This window comes from Delphinus delphis, chromosome 7, assembly GCF_949987515.2.
Source record: "Delphinus delphis chromosome 7, mDelDel1.2, whole genome shotgun sequence".
Taxonomy (NCBI): Eukaryota; Metazoa; Chordata; class Mammalia; order Artiodactyla; family Delphinidae; genus Delphinus; species Delphinus delphis.
Window position 1 is genome coordinate 24,729,764 of NC_082689.1, and position 22,200 is coordinate 24,751,963.

Here is a 22,200-nt window from a genome sequence, read left to right on the forward strand (position 1 = left end):
TTAGTCATCATTTTTACACACATCAGTGTATACATGTCAATCCCAATTGCCCAATTCATCACACCCACACCCCCACCCCCTGCAGCTTTCCCCCCTTGGTGTCCATATGTTTCTTCTCTACATCTGTGTCTCAGTTTCTGCCCTGCAAACCAGTTTCTTTGTACCATTTCTCTAGGTTCCATATATATGCGTTAATATACGATATTTGTTTTTCTCTTTCTGACTTACTTCATTCTGTATGACAGTCTCTAGATCCATCCATGTCTCAACAAATGACCCAATTTCGTTCCTTTTTGTGGCTGAGTAATATTCCATTGTACATATGTACCGCATCTTCTTTATCCATTCATCTCTCGATGGGCATTTAGGTTGCTTCCATGACGTGTCTATTGTAAATAGTGCTGCAGTGAACATTGGGGTGCATGTGTCTTTTTGAATCATGGTTTTCCCTGGGTATATGCCCAGTAGTGGGATTGGTGGATCATATGGTAATTCTATTTTTAGTTTTTTTAAGGAACCTCCATACTGTTCTCCATAGTGGCTATATCAATTTACATTCCCGCTAACAGTGCAAGAGGGTTCCCTTTTCTCCACACCCTCTCCAGCATCTATGGTTTGTAGATTTTCTGATGATGCCCATTCTACCTGGTGTGAGGTGATATCTCATTGTAGTTTTGATTTGCATTTCTCTTATAATTAGTGACGTTGAGCACCTTTTTATGTGCTTCTTGGCCAACTGTATGTCTTCTTCAGAGAAATGTCTATTTAGGTCTTCTGCCCATTTTTTTATTGCATTGTCTGTTTCTTTAATGTTGAGCTGCACGAGCTGTTTATATATTTTGGAGAGTAATTCTTTGTGCATTGATTCGTTTGCAAATATTTTCTCCCATTCTGAGGGTTGTCTTTTCGTCTTGTTTATGGTTTCCTTTGCTGTGCAAAAGCTTTGAAGTTTCATTAGGTCCCATTTGTTTATTTTTGTTTTTATTTCCATTACTCTAGGAGATGGATCAAAAAAGATCTTGCTGTGATTTATGTCAAAGAGTGTTCTTCCTATGTTTTCCTCTAAGAGTTTTATACTGTCCGGTGTTACATTTAGGTCTCTAATCCATTTTGATTTATTTTTGTGTATGGTGTTAGGGAGTGTTCTAATTTCATTCTTTTACATGTAGCTGTCCAGTTTTCCCAGCACCACTTATTGAAGAGACTGTCTTTTCTCCATTGTATATCTTTTTGCCTCCTTTGTCATAGATTAGTTGACCATAGGTGCATGGGTTTATCTCTGGGCTCTCTATCTTGTTCCGTTGATCTATGTTTCTGTTTTTGTGCCTGTACCATATTGTCTTCATTACTGTAGCATTGTAGTATAGTCTGAAGTCAGGGAGTCTGATTCCTCCAGCTCCGTTTTTTTCCCTCAAGATTGCTTTGGCTATTCAGGGTCTTTTGTGTCTCCATACAAATTTTAAGATGATTTGTTCTAGTTCTGTAAAAAATGCCATTGGTAATTTGATAGGGATTACATTGAATCTGTAGATTGCTTTGGGTAGTACAGTCATTTTCACAATATTTGTTCTTCCAATCCACGAACATGGTATATCTCACCATCTGTTGTTATCATATTTAATTCCTTTCATCAGTGTCTTATAGTTTTCTGCATACAGGTCTTTTGTCTCCCTAGGTGGGTTTATTCCTTGGTATTTCATTCTTTTTGTTGCAGTGGTAAATGGGAGTGTCTCCTCACTTTCTCTTTCAGGTTTTTCATCATTAGTTTATAGGAATGCAACGAATTTCTATGCATTAATTTCGTATCCTGCAACTTTACCAAATTCATTGATTAGCTCTGGTAGTTTTCTGGTGGCGTCTTTAGGATTCTTTATGTATGGTATCATGTCATCTGCCAACAGTGACAGTTTTACTTCTTCTTTTCCAATTTGTATTCCTTTTTTTCTTTTTCTTCTCTGATTGCCATGGCTAGGACTTCCAAAACTATGTTTAATAATAGTGGCGAGAATGGACATCCTTGTCTTGTTCCTGATCTTAGAGGAAATGCTTTCAGTTTTTCACCATTGAGAATGATGTTTGCTGTGGGTTTGTTGTATATGGCTTTTATGATGTTGAGGTGGTTTCCCTCTATGCCCACTTTCTGGAGAGTTTTTTTTTTTTTTTTTTTTTTTTTTAAATATGGAATGCTTCACGAACTTGAATGTCATCTTTGCACAGGGGCTGTGCTCATCTTCTCTGTATCATTCTAATCTCAGTATATGTGTTACCAAAGTGAGTACTGGAGAGTTTTTATCATAAATGGGTGTTGAATTTTGTCAAAAGCTTTTTATGCATCTATTGAGATGATCATACGGTTTTTATTCTTCAATTTTTTAATATGGTGTATCACATTGATTGATTTTGCATATATTGAAGAATACTTGCATCCCTGGGATAAATCCCACTTAATCATGGTGTATGATCCTTTTAATGTATTGTTGGATTGTGTTTGCTAGTATTTTGTTGAGGATTTTTGCATCTATATTCATCAGTGATATTGGTCTTTTATTTTCTTTTTTTTGTAATGTCTTGTCTGGTTTTGGTATCAGGGTGATGGTGGCCTCATAGAATGAGTTTGGAGTATTCCTTCCTCCACAATTTTTTGGAGGAGTCTGAGAAGGATGGGTGTTAGGTCTTCTCTAAATGTTTGATAGGATTCATCTGTGACGCCATCTGGCCCTGGGCTTTTGTTTGTTGGAAGATTTTTAATCACAATTTCAATTTCATTACTTGTGATTGCTCTGTTCATACTTTCTATTTCTTCCTGGTTCAGTCTTGGAATGTTATACCTTTCTAAGCATTTTTCCATTTCTTCCAGGTTGTCCATTTTATTGACATAGAGTTGCTTGTAGTAGTCTCTTAGGATGCTATATATTTCTGCTGTGTCCATTGTAACTTCTCCATTTTCATTTCTAATTTTATTGGTTTGAGTCCTCTCCCTCTTTTTTTGATGAATCTGGCTAATGGTTTATCAATTTTGTTTATCTTCTCAAATAACGAGCTTTTAGTTTTATTGATCTTTGCTATTGTTTTTTGTGTTTCTATTTCATTTATATCTGTTCTGATCTTTTTGATTTCTTTCCTTCTGCTACCTTTGGGTTTTGTTTGTTCTTCTTTATCTAGTTCCTTTAGGTGTAAGATTAGATGGTATATTTGATATTTTTCTTGTTTCTTGAGGTAGGCTTGTATAGCTATAAACTTCCCTCTTAGAGCTGCTTTTGCTGCATTCCATAGGTTTTGGATCGTCGTGTTTTGTCATTTGTCTCTAGGTATTTTTTTATTTCCTCTTTGATTTCTTCAGTGATGTCTTGATTATTTAGTAACGTATTGTTTAGCCTCCATGTGTTTGTGTTTTTTACATTTTTTTCCCTGTAATTGATTTCTAATCTCATAGCCTTGTGGTCAGAAAAGATGTTTGATATGATTTCAGTTTTCTTAAGTTTACTGAGGCTTGATTTGTGACCCAAGATGTGATCTCCCCTGGAGAATGTTCTGTGCACACTTAAGAAGAAAGTGTAATCTGCTGTTTTTGGATGGAATGTTCTATAAATATCAATTAAATCTATCTGGCCTATTGTGTCATTTAAAGCTTCTGTTTGCTTATTTAATTTCATTTTGGATGATCTGTTCATTGGTGTAAGTGAGGTGTTAAAGTCCCCCACTATTATTGTGTTACTGTCAATTTCCTCTTTTATAGCTGTTAGCAGTTGCCTTATGTATTGAGGTGCTCCAATTTTGGGTACATATATGTTTATAATTGTTATATCTTCTTGTTGGATTGATCCCTTGAACATTATGTCGTGTCCTTCCTTGTCTCTTCTAATACTCTTTATTTTAAAGTCTATTTTATCTGATATGAGAATTGCTACTCCAGCTTTCTTCTGATTTCCATTTGCATGGAATAGCCTTTTCCATCCCCTCATTTTCAGTCTGTATGTGTTCCTAGGTCTGAAGTGGGTCTCATGTAGACAGCATATATATGAGTCTTGTTTTTGTCTTCATTCAGCAAGCCTGTGTCTTTTGTTTGGAGCATTTAATCCATTCACGTTTAAGTTGATTATCGATATGTATGTTCCTATGACCATTTTCTGAATTGTTTTGGGTTTGTTTTTGTAGACCCTTTTCTTCTCTTGTGTTTCCCACTTAGAGAATGTCCTTTAGCATTTGTTGTACAGCTGGTTTGGTGGTGCTGAATTCTCTTAGCTTTTGCTTGTCTGTAAAGCTTTTAATTTCTCCATCGAATCTGAATGAGATCCTTGCCGGGTAGAGTAATATTGGTTGTAGGTTCTTCCCTTTCATCACTTTAAATATATCATGCCACTCCATTTTGGTTCGTAGAGTTTCCACTGAGAAATCAGCTGTTAACCTTATGGGAGTTCCCTTATATGTTATTTGTCATTTTTCCCTTGCTTCTTTCAATAATTTTTCTTTGTTTTAATTTTTGCCACTTTGATTACTATGTGTCTCGGCATGTTTCTCCTTGGGTTTATGCTGTATGGGATTCTCTGCACTTCCTGGACTTGGTTGGCTATTTCCTTTCCTATATTAAGGAAGTTTTCACCTATAATCTCTTCAAATTTTTTCTTGGGTTCTTTCTCTCTTTCTTCTCCTTCTGGGACCCCTATAATGCGAATGTTGTTGTGTTTAATGTTGTCCCAGAAGTCTCTTAGGCTGTCTTCTTTTCTTTTCATTCTTTTTTTCTTTATTCTGTTCTGCAGCAGTGAATTCTACCATTCTATCTTCCAGGTCACTTATCCATTCTTCTGCCTCAGTTATTCTGCTACTGATTCCTTCTAGTGTAGTTTTCATTTCAGTTATTGTATTGTTCATCTCTGTTTGTTTGTTCTTTAGTTCTTCTAGGTCTTTGTTAAACATTTCTTGCATCTTCTTGATCTTTGCCTCCATTCTTTTTCAGAGGGTCTGTATCATCTTCACTATCATTATTCTGAATTATTTTTCTGTAAGGTTGCCTAGCTCCACTCACTTCATTTATTTGTTTTTCTGGGGTTTTATCTTGTTCCTTCATCTAGTACATAGCCCTCTGCCTTTTCATCTTGTCTATCTTTCAGTGAATGTGGTTTTTGTTCCACAGGCTGCAGGATTGTAGTTCTTCTTACTTCTGCTCTCTGTCCTCTGGTGAATGAGGCTATCTAAGAGGCTTTTGCAAGTTTCCTGATGGGTGGGACTAGTGGTGGGTAGAGCTGAGTGTTGCTCTGGAGGGCAGAGCTCAGTAAAACTTTAATCCACTTGATTGCTGATGGGTGGGGCTGGGTTTCCTCCCTCTTGGTTGTTTGGCCTGAGGCAACCCAACCCTGGAGCCTACCTGGGCTCTTTGGTGGGGTAATGGCAGACTCTGGGAGGGCTCACTACAAGTATTTCCCAGAACTTCTGCTGCCAGTGTCCTTGTCCCCACAGTGAGCCCCAGCCACCCCCCACCTCTGCAGGAGACCTTCCAACACTAGCACGTAGGTCTGGTTCAGTCTCACCTGGGGTCACTGCTCCTTCCCCGTGTCGCGATGTGCACATTACTTTGCGTGTGCCCTCCAAGAGTGGAGTCTCTGTTTCCCCCAGTCCTGTCCAAGTCCTGTAATCAAATCCCACTATCCTTCAATGTCTGATTCTCTAGAAATTCCTCCTCCTGTTGCCGGACCCCCAGGTTGGGAAGCCTGACGTGGGGCTCAGAACCTTCACTCCAGTGGGTGGACTTCTGTGGTATAAGTGTTCTGCAGTCTGTGAATCACCCACCCAGCAGTTATGGGATTTGATTTTACTGTGATTGCGCCCCTCCTACCATCTCATTGTGACTTCTCCTTTGTCTTTGGATGTGAGGTATCTTTTGTGGTGAGTTCCAGTGTCTTCCTGTCGATGATTGTCCAGCAGCTAGTTGTGATTCTGGTGTTCACACAAGAGGGAGTGAGAGCACGTCCTTCTACTCCACCATCTTGGTTCAGGGCCACAAATTTAGCTGCCACTGCAATTTTGATAGGGATTATATTGAATCTGTAGATTGCTTCAGTTAGTATGGACATTTTAACAATATTAATTATTCCAGTCCATGAGCATGAAATATCTTTATATCTCTTTGTGTCTCCTTTCTTTCTTGCCTCAATGTCTTATAATTTTCAGAGTAGAGGTATTTCACCTCCTTGGTTAAATTTATTCCTAGGAATTTTAATTTTTTTGATGCAATTGTAAATGGGATTGTTTTATTTTTTATTTATTTTTTTGAGGTACGCTGGCCTCTCACTGCTATGGCCTCTCCTGCTGTGGAGCACAGGCTCCGGACACATAGACCCAGTGGCCATGGCTCATGGGCCCAGCCACTCCGCGGCATGTGGGATCTTCCCGGACAGGGGCACCAACCCGTGTCCCTTGCATCAGCTGGCGGACTCCCAACCACTGTGCCACCAGGGAAGCCTGGGATTGTTTTCTTAATTTCTCTTTCTGATAATTTGTTACTAGTGAATAGAAACACAAAAGGTTTTTGTGTATTGGTTTTGTATGTTACAACTTTACTGAATTTGTTTTTTATGTCTAACAGGGTTTTTTTCTGGAGTCTTTGTGTTTTTCTCTATATAATATCATGTCATCTGCAAACAGTGACAGTTTTACTTCTTCCTTTTAGTTTGGATTGCTTTTACTTCTTTTTCTTGTCTGATTGCTCTGGCTACAAAGAGCTATCAATAGTTTGACATTACTTTGTTCCCAATGAGATCTTGATTTTTGTGATATCAAATAGTATGCCATTGTTTTGAAAATATGTCTTATTTATCTTATTAAATCAGAGGATCTAATTTGGAAGTATAATCAAAACAATTTCTTTTCTTGAAAATTTTAGGGTATTATACCAAGAATTACAGTGAAATTCCTTGGCTAGATGATAACCTTAGGCACTTTCCTGCCCACCTTCTAACACCAGCTTTTGTGAGATAATGTTTATGGTTACCACTATGCTAACTAGAAACTGCATTGGACAGTTGATATGGTGGTGATGGTTAAGCCTTCTGTGCTGGAAAGATTTGTTTTATATTGGCCATGACACACTATTGATATTCATATAATTGTAAATAATAATTATTCTGTATTGATGTGGTTATCCCAAAATGTATTCTTGACCTACTAACAGTTCTCTAAGATGATAATTAAATTGCTATTGGGCTCTACAGTTATTACCTTGTGCCAGATCTAATGGTGCCAGTTATAGAAATGAGAATTTTGTGGGTTTTTTGGAAGGGGTGGTGCATTTTATTGAAGTGTATCACTGAAACATCTTATTTAAATCCTGAGTTTCTCTACTAAAGCAGTCACCTGACATGTATACATTGAAATAAGCTAAGATAAACTGGCAACCTAGACCTACTCAAATATGTGTTACTGGGATATTTTTTACCTATGAGCTTGCCTCTATTATTATGTATCAGTATGTAGTTATATTCCCTAAATTTGTACTTGAAATATGCTAAATGGGTAATTTTCATGGGGAATTATTTTCTTTTTATTGATATCTTCTTTTCCCATGTTCTGATTTCATAAACATTATGGTTTATTGAAATGCATGTTCACAAAGCAGCTCTTCAATTTAGCTTTTCCCATTTGATTAAAGCTTGTTGAGCAAGAGGCAACTGAATTTGGTTGTATGTAATATTTTGACATTTGTATACTCTGTGCATGCACAGCTGTAATTTAGAATAGCTCTGACTAGCATTTAATCATCTATACTGAATATTTAGATATTTGTTTATCTGCTAAATCTAGATTTCAAAGCCCCCAAACTTTAGGTACATACTAGGTACAAAATTATGTATTAGTGTAGGTTCTTTTTATTAAGTTTGATAGAAATAAATTAAAATTAAGAACATTATTGGAATAATATCTGATGCTGTGTGAACAAAACTGAATATAATCTCATTTTTTAAAATTTTTACTTTTTAAAAATCTTTTGTGTAATTTCTACTTAGGTCTACTTTAGTTGTGGTTTTAATTTCAAACTTAGTTGGAAGGTAGTCTCTTTACTTTTAAATATTTTATTAGCTTGGAGAAATATTCTGAGAATATTCCACTAGTAATAATAATCCTGTCACCGATTTTACTCTTCAGTTGAAATAGGAAGCTTTTTCTTTTCAGCACTTCATCTGTAGGATGATCTCCTGGTGAGGGAGGCCATGCAGTTCCATTTGGAAACATTCTTCTCAGCAGCAGTAGTCAAAGATTAGTAGCTTCAATAGGTAACTTCCTCGAGGTCTCACTTTAAAAAAATTAAAAGTTTCTTTAGAATCCACTAAGACAGGTCCAAGAAAGAGCCAGCAAGTTACCCTGAAACTGCTGCCAGAGTTCTCTTTTGTAACAAGAGTTCTTGTTTGATTTTTGATGGAGACCTTCCTTATGGAATGTGTTTCCTTTCAAAGGGAAAGCTCTTCTGACTCAGGACAGAAATCTGTGATGAAAAGTCATTCCCTTTGGATGATTATCTTTTATTCTTAAAGGAAAGGTAATTGAGAAATATTTTTTAATGTCTCATATAACAATATCCCTCATCCTTGTATTAGTTTTCAAAAAATAATGAAAGGAGTTTCATCTCTAGGCATAAAGTTAAGGGCAAAGAAAGGGGGAAGTAGAGACAGAGTAGAGGAGGGGTGCATGCAGTTGAAACTGAGCCTCTAAGTCACTCTAACCATGATGTGATTATTTTTGAAGCACTGGCGTTCTATTAAAGGGTATTGGAGTTCAAAATTAAAATTGCTTTTGCAGCAGAGTGCACCATCAGGTCTGTGGGGACCGATTAGCAGAGTGGCTCTCTGTGTCCCATATACTATATGCCGCTTCAGTGGTTACAGTAACATATAGGACATGGAGAAGTGAAAACTTTGTTTCATAAAAGAACCCCATGTGACTCTCTGCTTGCTTTGGATTTAAAATGTGTTTGATCATTCACCACCTAGTTTTAAACTAATTCACAAAAACAAAGTAATTGATGGATTAGATCCAGTCTGTTTGTTTGAAGTTTCAGCAGAGAAGAGTTTTCCTGCATCATGGAGGGTATTTTGCAAATTCAGTTTCCAATCTCCCTTTCCTGTCTTTTAAGTTATATTAGTAAGTTTTAAGATCTACTCATTGTAATTCTTATGCTGAATGGGACTCAGAGGATGGTGTCATCTTTCACTAGTGAAGAGAGGAACTGAAATATATAATTACATTTTAAAGAAACATTAGACACCCTAAAGCCAATGGGATAGACCCCACTTGTCTCTTACTCTACCTGGCAAGTAAGCTGCTTGGAATAGGACACAGAAATGTAGTTCTTAGGATTTGGATTCTCCATTTTACTATTATTAAATTAAATCTAAAAAAAATGATAATTGATATCCTGATACCAACTCAGATTACTTTCTTTAGAATCCCTAAGATTTTTATTGATTAATTTATTCATGTATCATCTGGTACTGGTTGTTCTAGTAGAAAAGTGACTACAATTGTAGGTCTGTATTCACAATTAATATGAAAAGGATTTTAAAGGGAAAGTAAGAAAATGGATTACTAAGCTTAAATGAAAGATAAAGCAAAAAATACAGCCTAGTCATTTTTTAAATTACAAAACCAGGATGAGGGAAAATGTTTTAATTAGCTAACTCTTGTGATGAGATCCTCTGCTTGGAACAACAACAAAACCATTTTCCTTCTACAAGAACATTGGGTTGAGCTTTCAACATATAGCTCTTTTGATTAACACAGGTAATGAGAAATCCAGTGTATGACTCTCCAGGCTAGCTCAAGCAACGGTAAGGCCTGAATCCCTGGCCCAATTTCTTTCCTAAATATGAACATACCACAGTCACTCCTTATGTCTTGTTGTGTCCTGGTAGTTAATGGGAGAGCAAGAGAACCCATGTGTCACTGTACATATCTGTACCTTGGAATAGGAGTTCTTAAATTTACCTGCCAAAATATATATGAAAGTGTTACACTATTATATCACAGCATTTTGCTAGTGAAATTTCCTTAAAAAATGATGTTACCAACAGGTTTGTGCCTGTTAATCTGTATATCATTATTATAGAAAGCAACATTAAAAAATTTGAAGTAGACATATCATATGAGATGCCTCTATACGTATGATAGTTCACCTCCTTGATTACAGTTCTCATGACTTTCAGACAGCAAAAAATGATTGCCTGTTTCATTTGTTCATCTCTACCATGCTCCCCTGGTGCCATGTATATGCATGTATCATGGCACTGAGACCCATAGAAAATATGTATAATAGATATTAGGTCTTGTCATCTAGATTGTGAGCTTCTTAAGGGCAGGGGGGCCTAGTTCTATTGGTCTTTGTTTTCCTGACCTAAATGAACTGCCCTGAACAGTGAATATGTGTTGACAGAATGAACAATGATAGCACATATTTACCCTTGTGCCTCTTCTGCAGCATGCTAGAATCAACCTGCATGGGACCCTCCCAGAAGGGGTTCCTCAGGGGAAGCATCGAGCTGTTAGGTGTCAGCCAACAGCCATCCAGTTCCACTTCTATCACTAAGTGGAAACATGATGAAGGGAACATTACCCACCAGGAGCCACCCAGAGTTTATTTGAGACAAAGAGTTTATAATGAGACACTTTTTTTTTATTGTTCATTCACATAGTCATTTACTGAGGCTGCTTTTCTGATGCCTATCTATTTTTGTTTAATAGACTAAAGATTTGAATGTGAAAAATTTCTATATATAATATTCAGAGGTCTTTTCTTTCATCTTAGATTGATACATAAAATGTAACATGAAAGTTAGTTCCTATTTTATAGTATTTATGAATTTAATAATTTAAAGTATTATTTTGTTAAAATAGTATCCTTAATATAATTATGATATTTTAAAGCAGAATGAAAATGCCTAGTGGTAAACCAGTCTCAGTCATTTTGACCAGGGACTCTCTGAAAATTGTCCATGGGAGAGTTGCTAAGGTATGCAGACTCCTTGTCTATAGAGCACACTGTGTGATTCTCCTTCCAGGTATATACAGTTCATGTGCTTGGGACAGTTCCACTTGGCCCAATCCCATTTTCCAGTCCAGTGAGCATAATGGCAGGTAGAAATGAGATGTGTCTATGTGCCTTTGGTAATTACTGAGTACATGTTAATGAAGAGGTTTTTCTTGGCCTTCCACCAGCACAGTTAAATATGACCAACCAGAGCTTTTCCTTGATGAAAGAAAACCCACCAGTACAGCTACAGAATCCTATATAAACAGATTGCATTTGGATTTAATTTTGAACTAATATGAATGCAAATATTCTTAAATGGATTACTCTGTAGATCTTTACAGTTGAAGGGATTCTGAAACTGAATGCCTTTCTGGGGAGACATCAACATTATTGTTGGTGTAACAAATTCACCTCAAGTGGATAAACATCTACAGTATATTTAAGATATATCCAGCTCTGTGCCTGGCATTGTGACTACTATACTCTAGGATCTTGAGCATTTAGTGCAATGGGCAAGCCATAGATACTTTTGAACCAATAAAACGGTCTAACAATTACAATGGCATCTCAGAAGTGATTATCAAGACACTGTTAAAATCTTGAAATGCAAAGTAAATACAGAATGTGAGGGAATTTAATTATGGAAAAAAAAAAGATGGAGTGGTGATTCTGGTGGTCAAGCAATATTTTTATTGGTTTCTCTCCTCAGGAGAGGCAATTAACATGGTCTTTGGAACTTGTTATAGGACATTAAAATATTTTGAAAATTAGAGAATAATATCAAATCAAGCATAACATTCTATTGTAATGTTTTTATATTATTGCTCATGGAAAGGGAACTTACCTTACAGAATTGTTATCTTTCCCCAGAAATAATACATCACTTATTTTCCTTTTTGATCCTCAGTTGCTTAAACATTTAATACACTCTTAGTTTTAGAGGGACTGCAGAAACGTAAGTTAGGGCATAACTGTCCTTGGTGAAAATGTTTTTGCTATATCCTGAGAGGAACCTCTTTATTCCATGGATCTTTAGGCATACATATAAACATACTGTTCACAAATCCAGTGTCATGGTAACCATTTTGGAGATGCTTCTACGTAGAGATAGTATATTAGTTTCCTAGTGCTGCCATAACAAATTACCACAAACTGGGTGGCTTGAAACAACAGACATTTGTTCTCTTGGTTCTGCAAGCCTGAAATAAAAAATCAGCATGTCAGCAGGGTTGATTCCTCTGGAAGCTCTAGGGTAGGTACTACTCTGTGTTTCTCTCCTAGTTTCTGGTGGTTGCTGGTAATCCTTGGTATCATTTGGCTTATAGATACATCACTCTAATCTCTGCCTCCATCTTCACATCACTTTCTTCTCTATGTCTTTGTCTTCTTCTTTTTTCTTTCTTATAAGGGCACTCTCACTGGATTTAAGGCCCATCTTAATCCATTATGGTCTTGTCTTGATCCTTTCCATACTAAAATCTGCAAAAACCCTTATTCCAAATAAGGTCACATAGATTTGGAAGGGACACTATTCAACCCATTATAGATAGTAAGTGTAAATTACTGTTTGTAGTGATTAACCAGGAGATTCCTGGAGTATTAGTTTATTCCTTATTTGTTGAGAATATGCAGTTTCAGACATGTCTTTAGATATATATAATTAACAGATTCTCCTTTATGTCATTTGTGTTCTGTAGAGTTACAGAGAGAAAACAGAATGTCAACATATGTTTCTATGGATCCAACTTCACACTGCACTTCACATTTACCCTCATATGGCTCTAAAATGAATTTGTTCTTTACTCTATTTCTTATCTTACCCCAAGCTATTTGTATCCATAGGCAGGCTGATTGTGAGACTAAACTGTTCAGTCTACTTTCTTTCAAAGCCTTGGTAAATTTTTAAAATTTTCAATAGAAAGATATTTTAACCACAGTTAGTTAATATTGCTTTCATTTTCCATTCTGATTTTCCCTCTATAAAACTTCCCTTCATAATACAAAAGTGCAGGGCCAAAGGTGGTAAATGATTATTCATATGCTTGATGGTGCCTGGCTATTGATGTCTGTGGGTAGTGGAAGAGAAACAAAGCTTGAAATATGTGGAGCTAGAAGCTAGTCTGTGGAAAGTTCTGGATCATACAGCTCATATGAAAAAAAAAGCTTGATAGATGTTTTCCCAAGTTTGACAGCAATTCTAACAATTAACATGGTCTTACCACTAGTAGGTTGTGAAGGTAAAAGAAACTTTTAAAAACTATCTACATGAGAAAGGAAAGTCTGAATTGTCACTCTATATTTTCTATAGAAAATGATTTTGTTAAATCTTTGTCATATGAAGCGGTTATCAGAGTACACAGACACACACACACACACACACACACACATACACACACACACATATATATATATATATATATAGAGAGAGAGAGAGAGAGAGAGGGTTGTATCAGTCAATAATTAAAGATTTTATACTATTTTTGTGGAATGTATGTTGTTTTTGGTATTTGTCAGATTTATAAAAATAAGTTGTTTGTTGGAATGTACATTCTCATTAAAACTAAATATTTACATTTGTACCTCATTTTATAAATTTAATTTTATATTCTTTTCTCAAAGAGATCCCCCACCCCAGTTTTTGTAAGCTTCAAATCCCACAAAAACAGAATCCATTCCTGCTTTTATATTTTATTCTTCTATAAAACAAAACAAAACAAAAAAATCCCACTTACAAAATACAAAGAGTTTTTATTTTTAACTTTGTCTCTTGCAAAATAAGATCAAAAGACAGAGTTCTTATGAAGCTGTGCTTTTATAACTACCTTCTTAACATCTCTAAGTCATAAAAACATCTGAACAGATTTTTATCCCTGACAAATTAAATCATCATATGTGAATTGTCTTTGCCTCTCTCTCTTATTTCTCCTTTTCCTTAGAGTCTTTGACTGGTATTATTGGATAGTATTTCAGTTTATTTAAAAAAAAATAGTTTGGATTATTCTATTTGGGAATTTCCTTTTGTCAAAGTCAATACCTAATTCCTGCCTGAATCCTCATTTTTATAGATTGATTTTTTTAGGTATACATAGATGACACAGATGTTAACATTTTTTGCTCTTATCTTTCTGTTTAAACTTCCTTTTACTCAGTCCTACCTAAGAATGATCTTCATAAATTGCTTGTTATCAAAGTCAGAATTAGAACTCAGGGTTTCTCATTCTGAGTCCAAACTGAGTTTTTTTTTCATTACATATACTTGGAGTTTATTCATATCAAAGACTTAATTTACAACTTTCATTTCTTCTAAAATAATAATTTCCCATTTCTCCATCACTACTTTTTTCAAATAACTACTTAAATCTGTTATATAAACATTTAAAAATAGAAAACCTACTTTCTTAATCCCCATCACCCTTGGTAAGCAAACTGTTGACGGATTATGAACATGTTAAAGTAAGCTAACGCTATAGACTGAATTTTTGTCCTCTATGAATTTGTAGGAAACTTTCATTTAAAATTTGATCATAATTTTTCCTAACTCCAATAATCTATAGTTCTTCAAGTATAAAGGCCTCACGAATTTCAAATAGCAGGACCTAACTTTTATTATTCAATAGCAGCTTGACTTTTATTTTCTCTAGTTCTCTGTTCTTTTGTTTCTCATTTCCTGCTCTTCAAGTATCCTTTTGGTCTTTTAATTTTCTATTTTTCCCTAGCATACCATATTCACACGTTCCATTTGTCGGATAGATTCATTTAAAAATAAAAATTTTAATTTTCTCTCATCTCTTTTAACATGGACATTCTGTAAGGCACATTTTTTTCATACATCTGTATAAGAAGTAGATTTCTTACTCTGTTACTCTTCCCATTGATTTAAATCATATCACTTAACAATAAATACTTACAACAAAGGAGTAGTACTATTGATTTTGTACAATTGAACAAAATTGCAAATAACAAATTAAAAATCCTGGAATACTGTCTTCCTCTTTTTTTATCAACAAATAATTTCTAGAAGTTGGAACTCACTAAATATTTAGATTGTTAATCAATGAAAATGTTTCAGATGAATTTGTTTTTGTTCAGTTATACAATGTATATTGTATTTGTGTCCTTATTTATTCTTTCCAATAAATATATTCTCATGGTTGACTCATTAATTTTCAGCAATAGGAATGCAAGTCATTGTTTAAACAGGTGCTGCTTTCTTAGATATGGGTCAGAGCATTTAATGGACTGTACCTGGAATTTCTCAACTTAAAGTGTGTGTGTGTGTGTGTGTGTGTGTGTGTGTGTGTGTGTGTGTGTGTTGGGAGGTGGCCCATTGTCCCAGAATAGATTTTGAAGTATAATCTATGAGGTGGAAAGAGAAAATATTTGTTAATGGAGTTTTAAATCCTTTTTTTAGTTTGTTATTTTAATATCCCATGTTCAAAGAAAGTGACAAACACTAAAGATAGTATTTTAATTCATGTATGGCATAAAGTTTAATGATTTGATAAAGAGCATTAATTAGGTTCTACTTTCCAGCATTTTATTAAAATTCTCAAATATACAAAGTTGAAAGAATTTACAGTAAACATTCATATAACCACTTCCTAAATGCTATAACTGGCATTTTACTATCCATCTATAAATTCATCTTTCTCCTCTTTTTTAATACATTTCATGAGAAGCTGAAGATATCAGCAGATTTCAAGTCCCATTTTGTTTCTTGACTTTTTTTGAGACTTTTCTTATGGCTTTCCTTAGATATTAATTGTTTGAAGCATAGGCAAGGCATGTAATAAATGGAAGATATAAAAGCAATTAGTATTAATCAAAATTGTATTAATATATGCCAATTCATGAGTCTTAGATGCACTGAAAAAAAGTTGCTAGAAATGCAAGTTGTAACATTATTTGTGTACCAGCTAAATAATTTCCAGAAACACATTTCATTTCTTGACCTAGATTATACTACTTAGTCAGTTTTAACTGGATAGTCCCAATGTTCTATTCAAATCTAATTTCTTTTGAAGGAAAAATAATGAGTATTTTCCCTGGCTTGTTGTAATGAATTTTTTAAAACTTACCTTTTATTATCTATCCATCCATCTGTTCCAAAGTTTTGGAAATAAAGTGGTATGATTCAAGGGGCAAAAAGAAATATTCAGGACACTGAGGACTATAGTTTTTCAATTACTAAATAATCTACAAACACATACAATATGAAGATCTTTAGAATTTATAACTCAGATAATAAATTAAGATTTATTTTTACCCCTTTAAAATGTAAACTATTTATCATTTGCTGCTCAATTCTTTCTGACATGGTGTATGTTAATTTTGTTATCACTGTTATTAAAATTGTATGATACAGTTTTAAGTAAACAAATGTTGACTTTTTAACAGATATTTATAGATACAAGTTCTCTTCCTTGGCTTCTGCTAATGTAACTAAGGAAAACTCTTTCATGAGAAGGTTTTGAAAGGAGTAAAATATAAAAATATTGTTTTGTAGATAGTATATGAAATTATCCAAGACATGGTATTCAAAACCCTTAAAGTTTAAAAGAAATCTTTTTTTTTGCTAAGAATAGGGAAAGAATCGTAAGTGTACACTTAATTTTCAAGTATATTAATACTAATATCCCTATAAACAGTTTTGTATACAAGCAATAATTCATACACTAGGGCTTTGAAATATTTTCAAGCACATTCTAAACATCAGAATTATTTGTTAAATATCTTTTAATAGCAGGATGAGTGAGGAATTGTGAAGTAGTGAGGATATTTTCTCAAGGACAAATACTTGAGTTAGTGACAAATCGGGGACCATTTTTATTGATTGACCATCCCAGTCACTTAACCACCAGACCATGCTTTTTTCGCATTTCTTCCACATATTCATGCATTTAATGAGATTCTGTTTATTTCTCCTTAGATTACCACAGTAGGTGATATATACATTTTACAAAGTACAAAGAAGTTTGTTTGCTTTATTAAGAGAATTGAATTTTATGTGTGAAGCATGACACTGCATTTAGAAGTGAATTCCTAACAATTCCTTGATTGTTTATGCAACTTGGCGCAAGGTGGTTAAACTTTCTGGGTCTTGGTGCTTATGGTACTAAAGTTTTAGTAAATTTTATTTCTTGGATAAAAGCTCCTTTCAGAGATATGTAAATACAAACTTTTGAAGAACCTAAAAATGGGAGTTGCAATTCGGTTTCTAAAATTATAGAAACTAAATACTACATAATAGAAGCACTAAAAATAGAGGATCTGAGTTGCTGATTGATGATTGTTCATCAGAATTCTATCAGCTATTGAAAAATCTTGACCTCCACTGAAAAAAGTGAACACTAATTACTTCAGAATTACAAAACATTGTAAGCAAAGTGATCATGGAGTCCAAACTTATTTAAAGTTCATATAAAATTCATATTATTTAAGATATCATATAAAGGATAACAAAAATCAAACCAGATCTTCAACTAACTGGAAACAAAATTCTTCAGCTTTAGTCTTTCTGGAATCTACAAGTTTTGGATTTAAGTAGTTAGAATACTGATTACTACAGATTCCCTTTCCATGCAAATATTATAATATTTTTTGGTATCTGTTTAGGATATGACAAGGTTTTATCTGGGAAATTTGCTAACTTTACTAGATCATTCATTCATCATCATGTTGTGAGAAATGCTTAAGTTTTGGAGTCATGTGGATCCAGGTTGGAGTCCTGGTTCTGCCACTCATTAACCCAGAAGATATTAGGCTGCTGATTTACCCTCTCCTGTTTTCATTAACGATGTGAGGATAACAATAACTACCTCAGGGCATTATTAGGTAAACTGAATGAAGCCTATGGTGTAGTGCTTAATACATATAGGTCCTCAATAAGTAATAACTCACTTCCTTTCCATCTGTGGAAGAGATTTCCAAAGGAATGCACAAAACTTTCTTCTCTTTCTTATTCCCTTACACCCTCATCTACAATCGTTCTTTGTTTCTGACGAACTAACTAATTTTCTCTTGACCTAACTCACTATCACCCAACAACAAGAAGCAACTGATATCATTCCTTACATAATAAAATGATGTTGTTGATAAGGGTGATGATGATGATGATTAGACAAATTATTCGACTCAGCAGACCAAAAAGAATAATGCTTTATATGTTAATAGAAATTACTAGCTAAGAAAGCAATTTTTCATTTATTATCTTATAAAGGTTGTTGTGAGAATCAAATGAGATAGTATATGGAAAAAATCAATTTTCACTCTAGAAAAATAAACATTACTATATTAAATGACACAAAATATTCTATATGTCCATACTCAATGATTTTGAAGTGTTATGTTCTTAAATACTTCTTGCACCGAGAGCTGATACATATTTTGGCTTAAGGTAAAAAAGTATTTTATTCATATATTTGCCCTAGGTTTCTTATATGTACAATAGAAATAATTGACTGATTAAGTAAACTGTGTCCTTTGTAGCATAATATTATGGGGAAAAACTGGAGTTGTATTAGTTAGAAAAAGAAAATTTGCTGAATTAGCCACTTTTTGGTCATTGTGGCAAAGCATTACTTTTATTTCAGTTCATCTTAATGGTGGTAATTAGTGATATAATTATTTTTATGAGTACACTGTAATGTAAAACAATGAGAAGGATGCCATTGATGTAAACTATTGTTATAAAATATTGAACTCTATTTTACCTCACTTAATGCCATGGACACATACACATATACATATATATAAAATTCATTAGATAGATAAATGTGGGTATATCTGTGTCTGTGTATGTTAAGGTAGATTAAGATGTAGCCCTATAACCATTAAATGATCTAAGGTAGAATGATTTACTCTTTCCTGGGCTCTTAAATAGCATCTGAATGTCCTAATAAAATTAGACTTTTTCAGAGAATAGCTCACTCACAAAAAAAATGTGACAATATATTTACTGTACATTCGAAATTTGTTTTAAACATCTTTATTGGAGTATAATTGCTTTACAATGGTATGTTAGTTTCTGCTTTATAGCAAAGTGAATCAGCTATACATATACATATATCCCCATATCTCCTCCTACTTGTGTCTCCCTCCCACCCTCCCTATCCCACCCATCTAGGTGGTCACAAAGCACTGAGCTGATCTCCCTGTGCTATGCGGCTGCTTCCCACTAGCTATCTATTTTACATTTGGTAGTATATATAAGTCCATGCCACTTTCTCACTTCATCCCAGCTTACCCTTCCCCCTCCCTGTGTCCTCAAGTCTCAAGTCCATTCTCTACGTCTGCTTCTTTATTTCTATCCTGCTCCTAGGTTCTTCATAACCTTTTTTTTTTTTTAGATTCCATATATATGTGTTAGCATACGGTATTTGTTTTTCTTTTTCTGACTTACTTCACTCTGTATATCTTCTTTGGAGAAATGTCTATTTAGGTCTTCTGCCCATTTTTGGATTGGGTTGTTTGTTTTTTTGATATTGAGCTGCTTGTAAATTTTGGAGATTAATCCTTTGTCAGTTGCTTCATTTGCAAATATTTTCTCCCATTCTGAGGGTTGTCTTTTCGTCGTGTTTATGGTTTCCTTTGCTGTGCAAAAGCTTTGAAGTTTCATTAGGTCCTATTTGTTTATATTTCCATTTCTCTAGGAGGTGGGTCAAAAAGGATCTTGCTGTGATTTATGTCATACAGTGTTCTGCCTATGTTTTCCTCTAAGAGTTTTATAGTGTCTGGCCTTACATTTAGGTCTTTATCCATTTTGAGTTTATTTTTGTGTATGGTGTTAGAGAGTGTTCTAATTTCATTCTTTTACATGTAGCTGTCCAGTTATCCCAGAACCACTTATTGAAGAGGCTGTCTTTTCTCCATTGTATATTCTTGCCTCCTTTATAAAAAATAAGGTGACCATATGTGTGGGGGGTTATCTCTGGGTTTTCTATCCTATTCTATTGATCTGTATTTCTGTTTTTGTGCCAGTACCATACTGTCTTGATTACTGTAGCTTTGTAGTATAATCTGAAGTCCAGGAGTCTGATTCCTTCAGCTGCATTTTTCTTTCTCAAGATTGCTTTGGCTATTTGGGGTCTTTTGTGTTTCCATACAAATTGTGAAATTTTTTGTTCTAGTTCTGTGAAAAATGTCATTGGTAGTTTGATAGGGATTGCACTGAAACTGTAGATTGCTTTGGGTAGTATAGTCATTTTCACAATGTTGATTCTTCCAATCCAAGAACATGGTATATCTCTCCATCTGTTTGTATCATCTTTAATTTCTTTCATCAGTGTCTTATAGTTTTCTGCATACAGGTCTTTTGACTCCTTAGGTAGGTTTATTCCTAGGTATTTTATTCTTTTTGTTGCAATGGTAAATGGGAGTGTTTCCTTAATTTCTCTTTCAGATTTTTTGTCATTAGTGTATAGGAATGCAGTGGATTTCTGTGCATTTATTTGGTATCCTGCTACTTTACAAAATTCATTGATTAGCTCTAGTAGTTTTCTGGAAGACTCTTTAGGATTCTCTATGTATAGTATCATGTCATCTACAAACAGTGACAGTTTTACTTCTTCTTTTCGGATTTGGGTTCCTTTTTTTTCTTTTTCTTCTCTGGTTGCTGTGGCTAAACTTCCAAAACTATGTTGAATAATAATGGTGAGAGAGGGCAACCTTGTCTTGTTCCTGATCTTAGTGAAAATGGTTTCAGTTTTTCACCATTGAGAATGATGTTGGCTGTGGGTTTGTCATATATAGCCTTTATTATGTTGAGGTAAGTTCCGTCTATGCCTACTTTCCAGAGGGTGGGAAGTTTTTATTTTTATTTATTTTATTTATTTTCATAAATGGGTGTTGAATTTTGTCAAAAGCTTTTTCTACATTTATTGAGATAATCGTATAGTTTTTATCCTTCAGTTTGTTAATATGGTGTATCACATTGACTGATTTGTGTATATTGAAGAATCCTTGCATTCCTGGGATAACCCCCACTTGATCATGGTGTATGATCCTTTTAATGTGCTGTAATTTAAGTCTTAAACCAGGAGAGTAGTTTGTAGGAAGCAGCCCTTCAGAATGACAGTTCTTTTGAAATTGGACCTTTACAGCATGCCCCTTATCCTTTTTTAATACATAAACATTGTGAGCCCTGGATTTTTGCAATATTACGGAGAGATCTTATTACTTTATGAAAGCAGTTTAGAAACTTTTCTCATCAGTGGTATGCTATATTTTTCTTATGCCATGCTTTTAATATACATAAACAAAATTAAAAATTCATGGGGAAATATGTCAGGAGCTCTTCTGAGCCAGCAATAGAGCCTGGATATTGCTGCCCTGAGGGGGTTTGTTCAAATGATTGTGATCCCCCAGTAGAGCAGATTAAGCCATTCTAACCTGGCAAGTGAGAGCAGGTGTGGGAAAAACAGCACAGCAGAGTCATAGCAAAACGTTTATTGCCACTTACTGCAGTGTTAAATAATGCTATTTGTTTTGTTTGTTCTCTTTGCAGTGTAATCAGTGTGTCAGATCCAACATAGATGTTTCCATTTTTACTTAACCTCTATTCCTTTAATTTTTGTTATTTAATTAGTGGATTGGTGTGAAATTAAGCTCTGTGCTGTAGGTGATATCTGGTGAATAAAATAAGGAGTAAATCTTTTGGCACTGAGTAATTGTTATGGATTTTGTTTGTTTTAATGAGAGACTTTAACATTTTAAGGAGGTTTTAAAATTGTATATATATTTATATGCTCTTATAGGAATATACATATCTATAATCAACTAAAATATTTTAAAAATTCTACTTACCTCTATTTTTTAAAAGAAAACCTAAACAATTAGGCATGAATAACTAATTTATTATCTTAACTTCTGTGCAAATGCTAAAAGACACAGTGATTAGGACTTGTTACTTCAAGTATGCTCTGCTAACCAGCAGCATGGGTATAACCTGAGACCCTGTTTGAAATGCAAAATTATAAACCTCACTTCAGACCTAGTGAATCAGAATCTGCATTTTTAGCAAGATCTCAGGTGATTTTTATGAAAATGAAATTTTGAAATACTTTGGTTTTGATGGAGAAGAGGGGCAAATTTACTTATTCTGGCTGCTTTTTAAAAAAATGTATATATATAAATGGAAAAACTGATGAGGTGAAAAATGCACTAGAATTCACAGTCATATCACAAAC

At 34.4% G+C, this 22,200-nt stretch overlaps 1 protein-coding gene and 1 non-coding gene across 2 annotated transcripts in view; one reads left to right on the top strand and one right to left on the bottom strand.

Moving 5' to 3' along the window:
• ERBB4 (erb-b2 receptor tyrosine kinase 4) overlaps window positions 1-22,200 on the top strand; it is a 1,108,236-nt gene that overhangs the window by 282,866 nt on the left and 803,170 nt on the right. The window lies entirely within an intron of this gene.
• LOC132428860 (U6 spliceosomal RNA) lies at window positions 2,173-2,279 on the bottom strand. Its single transcript, XR_009520248.1, has one exon. It is a non-coding gene; the product is annotated as a U6 spliceosomal RNA (small nuclear RNA).